At 32.2% G+C, this 7,029-nt stretch overlaps 1 pseudogene; it reads left to right on the top strand.

Annotated features, from left to right (window-relative positions):
• The first annotated feature begins 1,105 nt into the window (after positions 1-1,105).
• LOC138347965 (uncharacterized) lies at positions 1,106-1,829 on the top strand (annotated as a pseudogene).
• Positions 1,830-7,029: the final 5,200 nt, after the last annotated feature.

The raw sequence follows: 7,029 nt of genomic DNA, 5'->3' as shown, positions 1-7,029 counted from the left end.
GAAATTGATTGCTTAAAGATCTCTAATATCAACAAGTTCCAAAAAAAACAAAAGTGTCATTCAAACGTAGATTGACAACAGTTCAAAAATTTCTTGATCTTTTGCCACAATAGATCAAGTTTACTTCTTGCCAAATTCAAATTCAATTGCCTCATTTTCCTGCACATTAAAATAAAATTATAAGTTTTTGAATTAATTGTGGAAGTGCATAATCAGAGAGAATTCACTGTAAGACAACCAATCAAAATCTAAATACAATTTCAATGTAAAAATTACACATTATAAGGACTACAACATTTGTGCAGTCTTCTGTTGTTGGCTCTCCAAAATTAAACTTCAAAAGGTCAAACATAGATTAAAGATTTTTCATAGGACAAGTGAGATTTTTATTAAGATATGAATTCTTTAATTGCATATAGAATGAAGTATACAATATGAAGAATGATTTTTTCTAATCATCTACTTACTTTTTCAGACTTCACATGTAGTAAGTCTTGAATGGATTGTAGTAACTTAGGAAGCAACAAAGCTACTTAGTAATTATGCACTTGCTACTTCAAATAATTCTGCACTAACAACTCTTGAATGGTACATGTCTTACTTCTAATAATTCCACACTAACAAGTCTTGAATGTTGTAGGATAACTCTGTACTTGCCTTGATCACCAAATAAGACAGACTCATCACACTGTTCCACTACTAATTCTGCAGTTGATACTTCTAATAATTTAATTAATCTTTCTATGGAAGATGAACAAAACAATCAATAAATAAGGATACAATGGACACACAAATTAATAATAAGTCCAGCACTAACAACATATTAGGCCTGAGAACACTCGCAGGAACACACAAGTAGTTCAAACAAAGTAGAGATGACCACTGGAAACAAGGTTCATAACATAGTTTAGAATGACCATAAAAATCAATACATAAAAACATGAACATGATATTTTTAATGAACTGCAGCATAGGGCAAGGTTCATCATCAGACTGCATCTCTATTGCATACATGGAAGACCAAAAATATTCTAAAGGTTCGGTAAATGCAGGTACTCCATTCCCTAAGCCCCTAGATAATATTGTTGTTTAGGAAGTTGCTGATATGGCTGGAGAGTGCAGGACACTACTAATTTGCAGGAAAAGAAATCTGTCGGGAGGGATAAAGTGACTCTTGTTTGGAAAGAGGTTATGGATATCCCTTTCACTGTAATGAAGCCCATAATACTGTTATTTCAAGTTCAAAAAATACAGGCAACAAGAGGTTTTTGATGCAGGTCAACAGAAAGCTAGGTTCAATATTAAATCAGGAGAAACGTTTAGTAACAAGAGAAGAAATGCTATAAAAGACATAAACAAAATCATGAACAAGGTAAAGATTTAACAGACAGTGAACAAAAAATAGAGGACCAGGCTGCAAGAAAATCTACTGCCAATTTTCGTCTCCAATTTTCTGTGTCTTGTTTGTAGTTTAACATAGCCACAATTTCCTCATGGAGAAACAAAATAACTTTCTTTATGATCTTGTATCCCTTAAATACCCTTACAATATTATTGTTTTCGGGCTTGAAACACAGTACTCTTCTCAAATTTCAACAATCAATAGGGTTGGATTCACTGTCTTTCTTAAAGACAACCCTGCGAAGATCAAATTTTATAACTCCACGAGTAATTTTGATAGTACTTGAATTCACAGAGCCAAGTATCAAACAATTATTAGAGATGTATACAAGATTTTAAAACATGCTAGACCAAACCAGGAAGACTGCTACTTCAAGAAAGTGCAAATTTATGTCACTTGTTACAAATGTTCCCAAGGAAGTGTATGAAGTAAAGTGAGATTTGGTGATTTTTGATGGAAGTGGTTTTCCTGGGAATTCTTATGTGAAACTAATTTGGTTTCTTCTAAAGGGAAATTCAGGGATTTTAACATACTAGTATAACCAAATGCAACAACATTTTGTCCTACATAATTGAACATATAGTAGGCTGCTTTTTTAGAAAAAATTCTTTTGTTTGCTGTTAGATATAGGCACACAACTTCTATTTATTTCGTTACTATAATCTTCCCTTAATTATCTTGAGAACACATCTTAATTATCTCTTTGTAAATTAGCTCCCTTCTATACATGTTTTAACATCAAGGATGCCTCCATTCATTGATATTTTCAATCAAAAGGTTGAATCTTTCCATTTGAATGTTAAATAGTACATACATTTCCAAAATGGAGAAGATGAAGGATATGGTACACAAGAAATTAGGGATGTTAAATTGGTGGACTGAACTTAGACAGGTAAAAATAAGTTTTGAATTTTATTACAAATAACACCAACTAAACAAGAAGAAAAACAATCTTGACACTACTAACAGAGAATTTGAAATACAAAATACCTTTTGAAGAACCGAATCTTGAGCTGACCCCAAAGAATATGAAAGATTTGTGCCTCTTACAACTTGTGTGCTACTTGCATCAATAGGTGGAGCAAGGTTATATCCAACACACCTTGTTATATCTTGAAAATTCAATCCAGGGTTGTTTTGCAACAATTTAGTGAATAAATGTCGCATTTCTTCTCTCAATTCTTCCTTTAGAGAAGTGATTTCATTGGCATGCTTTTGTTTTAGATTGTTAATTTCCTCATCTTTCTTCAAAGAATTTGTTGTCACTTATCTACCATAGTACCTTACTCGACCAGGCTACTCCCTTCCAAATACTGCCCTAAATGCAACATCAGCTGTTTCCCCAAAATTTTGGTGATTTTGAAGTTCAGCCTATTGAATAAAATTGGCATCCATAGTGAATTGTAAGTACTATTTCATTTCCAATCCTATGATAGAGATCAAGCATTAAAACATTATGAAATTTTTTTGTAAAAAATAATTAAACAATGTCGACAAATAATTGATATCTCCTCGATCTTGCACAAGAAGAAGAAGAAGAAGAAGGCACACGTGATTAAAATTTAATGTAGTCAAACTTCCCACAATATAAATGTTAAGTCTGAATAAAGTTCACTGCTAATCCTTTTTGAAAAACTTACTATTGCAACTTGGGTATCAGCCTGGATTTCCTTTCCCGTCTTGGTACGATTTACAATAAATATTTAAGGCTTTGATGGTTCTTCGTTGTTGTCTTTTGTTGCACGCTACAAATTATATCAAAAGAAATTTTAAAAAATCAGTAAATTCTTATAAAGTACAAAAAAATTAAAATTTAATGTTCTATGAAAGTGAACTAAGTATTACCAATGCCACGCGTACTCTAGCAAAATTAATAGGTCCCATTTTATGCCTCCACTTTTATTTTTTTCCTGTTATGAGAATTCATCTCGCATATAGACTATTGTTATAAACAAAGAGATAATTGAATTGATATGTATAAAAAGAATAGATATGAGGAAGAATTAGTCGATGAGTAGAAATGCACCATTTTAACCTTACTTGAACAGTTGGATGTTTCCAATACTCGATCAACTAGCGGAATTGGTTATGTGGAATGCCATCAGGATATTTTGCTAGCATATCCTAAAGGGTACTGTTTTTATCACAAAAATTCTTTTAAATTTTTTTCTTGTGTCGCCACCAAGCATCACGAAGACCAGTCATCACCCACTTCTTTCCTTCTACTGGAGGTAAAAATTTGGACTATGCAAAATAAAATATATTTAGTTTCAGGAAGTAAAAACAAATAATAAAATATGAATTCTCAAGAGTAGTTGTTTTTAGCGTTGTTGATTGATTCATTCTTTTCGCTTTGTATAAATCTCTTCAATTTGTTTCCCAATAGTAAGTAAACCTACAAAATAATAAGATTGTTTGACTAAAAGAAGTAGCAGCAATGTAATGTTGATATAAGGTTGAGAGATGGATAGCTTATTATAGTAGATTGAAAACATTTGAGTTTCTATAATCTTCAGAATTTGTATAATTTCAAGAACTTCCAAAATTTCCTTAATTTTCCTAAATTTATGCATTAAAGTACTGTATAATATTGCAGAACTTATACAAAACAGTAATGTAATTACAGAACTCATTTTAAATCACATATAAGTCAAACACACATATACTAAATAATCAACACAACAATCTTTGTCTGAGGCTTCTGATGGCCCCTCTCTGTAACATACAAACATAGCAGTACATTGGGGTTAAATGTTTAATGAAGACTCCTAACAGCTCCACAGTTGCATTCCTATTTTCTTAATAGTTTGAACTGAAAAATAGTTTGAGCACGACATGACCATCCATGTTAATTACAGGCATTAATGTATCAAAATCATTAAAATGATTCAGTACTCACTGGCACAACGATTATCATAAGTAACCTTAGCTGTGATAATCTTACTAACATGTGCACACTGTTCCACTATGTCATCACCCTTAATTTAAGAGGAACAATGTGCATAATACAATTGAGGAGCTACTTGGGTTAAAGATTACTTAACCGAATCATACTACACAAGTTGCTTGGGTTAAAAAATTAATAAAAAAATTTGTCATCAAGATATAGAGGGTATTTTTAGTTTACTGTGACAACAAAACTGACAGATCAACTTTATTGAAGATGAGTGGAACAAACTAAAATGAGACTCAGTAAACATTAATAAAACAGATCGAATCGATCATAACAACTAAGAATCTTATAATCAACAATCAGTACATGTTCCTCAAATAAATAATAATCATATAAGAAACCAACATAAATCGTATCAACTAAGACATTGTGAAACAAACAGACTCTTTTCTGTGCACACTGTTCAATCATCTCATCACCATGTATTTATGATAATTATAATCCTTTTAGATACCCAAGTAAATAACAAAGAACTTCAAACCTTTCTGGCGAAACTTCTAGAGTTAAAAATGTGTTCAATAGTGTCAAGTTCAGGAGGATTACATGAAAAACAATTTGCAGGTTCAAATCTAAAACTATAGAGCTGTTTATTACTTAAATTAATTAAAGGTAATGAGTTTTACCTCTCTCCGAGCGACAAACTTGGGAGAATGACCAAACCAGAAGAAACTTCAAATAGTTGAATGCCTCTAATGTCAACTGCCTGATAATAAAACTAAACAAGAAAGTATATAAATAACAATCAACCAAATAGAGCAAAAAATCAGCTAGAAGTATAATTTTCTCAATAAAATAATAATCAGAAAATAAAGCAACATAAATTACATAACAAAACAACAATTGTGCGAATTAAAAAAGCCAACAGAATACTTAAACATTGTAGATATTCTAATATTAGATTCCACATATTAGATATATTAATGTATTTTACCAAAAAAACTATTATATTACAAAAACATTGAGTGAGCACTATATGATCATCACAACAACAATGAAACTCATTGTGTGTCTTCTTCATACTCTTTTTCAGACTTGACTTCATCATCAGACTCATCCTCATAATCATTTTCAGACTCGTCTTCAAAGGTATCTGAAAGCTCATCGTCATACTCATTTTCAGACTTATCTTCGAACTTATGTTCAAACTCCTCTTCATACTCAACTTCAAGTTGTTGAGTGACAAATTCATCCACAGGCACATCAATGATTGTTTTTCGTAAATCTGTCCTTGTTAAGAGTACTTCACCATTACCTTTTGGTATAGATGGACCCTTCGAATGTTGAGACGTCTCATTTTCATAACTTTGTGGGAGATTAGATTCAACTTCATTACCCATGTTAAACAAGTCTCTTGGAACAGTCTTCATAACATAATGTTTATCTTGATCATGTGGATCTTGCACATAGAAGCATTGGTGTACTTGAGATGCAAGCACAAACAGCTCTTCGTGAGAGTATCTCTTCCTAAAATAGACATATGTAAGGCCATGAACATCTTTTTCAACCTCATACCAATCACACGTAAATAAAACAACCTTAAAATGGTTGTAATAGTTTAATTTAACAATATCAACTATTCTACCATAATAAGTCAAATCTGCAACAATCGGATTTTTATCCTTTGAGCTTACAAAGCTTGTAGTTGAGGCAATTAGTGTAACACCACTATTTTGTGTTTTATGCCTTGCATCACGCTGCCTAACATTGATTCTATATCCATTTATGAGATACCCTAAGTATCTTTTTGCAACAGAATTTGGTCCTCTAGACAATTGTTTTATCAAATCAGGCACATCCTCTTGCTAAGCACGAGTTTCAAACCATTGAGAGATGTTTTGACAATGATTCTTGACTTTTCTCCATTTAGATCTCCGTGGTTGATTATTAACCTCTTTCTCATGCTCTCTACAAAACATTTACTATATTTGTTAAAATAATAAGTTACAAATTAATTATACAAAAAAAAATACTACATTTAAATTAAGGTACCTAATATATTCTTGAACATTGTCACAATTTCCCAATAAGTATGCATGCGCCTGACTTAGTGACTTGTCATCTAAAATGATTGGATCAGTTTACTTTGCTCCTAAAGGAACTCCTTTGTTAGAAAACAAACTCATAGGTTCTGCGTCACTTGGGTCACATTCATCATTGTTTTGCGCTCTTCTATTAAATCTGGTATGCACACCCCAATGCAAATATTTTGAGAATAAATTCATGCAATCTATTCCCACTCATGTCTCTGCTATGCAACCTTCTGGAAAACGCCTATTGCGAATGTATGATTCTAATGTACCCATCTCTCTTTCAGTGTAATACATCCAACGACTTTGCACTGGGCCACCTAATCTCACTTCATTCACCAAATGATAGGCAAATGAATCATGATATCAAAAAATGAAGGAGGAAAAATTTGCTCCAACTGATTTACTGTTTCTATGATCTCTACTTCTAAGAAATCAAGCTCCTCCAATGTGATTACTTTTTTGCACAAACAATGGAAAAAGGAACTTAAACGAATCAAAGGAATAGCCACATGATCAGGAAGAATGCTTTTAATTGGTATTCGAAGCAAGTAATGTAACATGAAATGAGCATCATGGGTTTTATAATTAGACAACTTTCTTTCATCCAAGTGCACACACCTAGATATATTGGAGGCTCTACCATC

Source organism: Solanum lycopersicum, chromosome 4 (assembly GCF_036512215.1).
Source record: "Solanum lycopersicum chromosome 4, SLM_r2.1".
Lineage (NCBI taxonomy): Eukaryota > Viridiplantae > Streptophyta > Magnoliopsida > Solanales > Solanaceae > Solanum > Solanum lycopersicum.
The sequence above is the reverse complement of the archived record's forward strand: the minus strand, read 5'-3'. Positions and strand labels throughout refer to the sequence as shown.